This window comes from Furipterus horrens, unplaced genomic scaffold, assembly GCF_987537825.1.
Source record: "Furipterus horrens unplaced genomic scaffold, mFurHor1.1.pri manual_scaffold_2, whole genome shotgun sequence".
NCBI lineage: Eukaryota > Metazoa > Chordata > Mammalia > Chiroptera > Furipteridae > Furipterus > Furipterus horrens.
In genome coordinates, this window is record NW_028327172.1 from 173728521 (window position 1) to 173730601 (window position 2081).

Below are 2081 nucleotides of genomic sequence, written 5' to 3' on the forward strand. Positions count from 1 at the left end.
ATGCAAACCAAGGTATACACACATGATGGAATATTACACAACTACTTCAAAGGCTAATATGACTTCTACTAAGTCTGTCTGGAAAAACTCCAGCTATTTTTTTAAGTGTATTTTATTGATTATGTTGTTACAGTAGTTCCAGTTTTTTTCCCCTTTGCTCTTCCCTCTTCCCTCCAGCAATCCCATCCCCCTTAGTTCATGTCAATGGGCAGTGCATATAAGTCTTTGGCTTCACCCTTTCCTATATTATTCTTAACTTCCCCTGTCTATTTTGTACCAACCAATTATGCTTCTTAGTCCCTGCACCATTTCCCAATTCACTCCCCTCCCCCCTCCCAGCTGATAACCCTCCAAATGATCCCCATACCTATGATTCTGTTCCTATTCTGGTTTGCTAAGTTGAATTTTGTTTTTTTTTAGATTCAGTTGTTGATACTTGTGAGTTTGTTGTCATTTTAGTGTTCATAGTTTTGATCTTCTTCTTCTTAAGTAAGTCCCTTTGACATTTCATATAATAATGGTTTGGTGATGATGAACTCCTTTAGCTTCACCTTCTGGGAAACCTTCACCTGCTCCTCCATTCCAAACAATAACTTTGCTGGATAGAGCAATCTTGGTTGTAGGTTGCTTTTCATCACATTGAATACTGCTTGCCAGTCCCTTCCTGCCTGCAAAGTGTCCTCTGAGAAATCAGCTGATAGTCCTATAGGCACCCCCCTGTAGGCAACTCTCTGCTTCTCTCTTACTGCCCCTGGAACTCTCTCTTTATCTTTCACCTTTGGCATCTCAGTCATGATGCATCCTGGTGTGGTCCCCTCTGGATCCAGCTTGCCTGGGACCCTCCATGCTTCCAAGACCTGTATGTCCATCTCTTTCACAAAATTTGGGAAGTTTTCCTCATCTTTTTCAATTCTTGCTTCCTCATTCTGCACTGGTTGACTGTTCTTTTCTTCCTTATGTTCCGAATCATTGATTTGAATCCTGGTTTCCTTCCCTTCACCATTGGTTTTGTGTGGATTTTCCTTTGTTTCACTTAGCATAGCCTTCACTTCTTCTCCTGTGTGTTTGCCACACTCAAGCATAACTGTCAAGCCTGTGAGCATCTTTATCACCAGTGTTTTGAATTCTGCATCTGTTAGGTTGTCTATCTCCTCATCTATGAGGTTGGCTATCTCCTTGTCGCTTAGTTCTCCCACTGGAACCTTGATCTGTTCCCCCTTTTGGGCCATACTTCTCTGTCTCCTCATTCTGACAGGCTCCTGTGTTTGTTTGCCTCCGCATCCCAGGTAGAGCTGTTGCTCCTGTTATGTTGTAAGGGGTAGAGCCTTAGGAATTCATCAGTACAGGGCGACCTGTTTATCCACATTGTGGTGCTGTATGTGGGGGAGGGGTCCAAGAAGGAATAATGCCACCTGCCCAGCACTCGCCCCTCTTCCAGGCACCTCTCCCACTTCCGCACCAGACTGGTGCCCCTCTAGCTGTTGCACTGGTCGTCATTCCAGGACAGGTCTGGGGAAGTTTTAGTACCGTGGGGGCCCTTTAAACAAGCAGACTCTGCTGAGAGGCTGGCAGTTTCTGCCTCTGCCCCACCCCCACTGGTTTGCACAGTCAAAAGCAATGAGACTTGATTTTCCCTGGTGCTGGGAACTTGAGCTAGAGGTCCAGTGAGGAGCTGGAAACACTCCCCAGGTGTCCTTCCTGACTTTTGAAAATGTGTGACTGTGCTTTCTGCTGGCCTGCCGCTGCTGCCGCTTCCGCCACTGCGGCTGCCACTGTTGCTGTCACCACACCACGTCCTCTCCACCCCTCCTACCTGTCTGGATGAATATTTCTTCTTTATATCTTTGTTTGATGGACTTCCATGCAGTTTGATTTTCTGCAACTTTTGGTTGTTTCTGGTTTTGAGGTAGTTGTATTCCTTCTTAGTTGTGGAGGGAGATGCAGCATATCTGTCTATGCACCCATCTTGTCCGTAAGTGTATCAATACTCTTTTTTTTTTTTTCAGATTTAATGTGTTTTATTGATTAAAATATTACATTTGTGCCAATTTCCCTTCCCTCTGCTCCCCTCCACCCGGTGG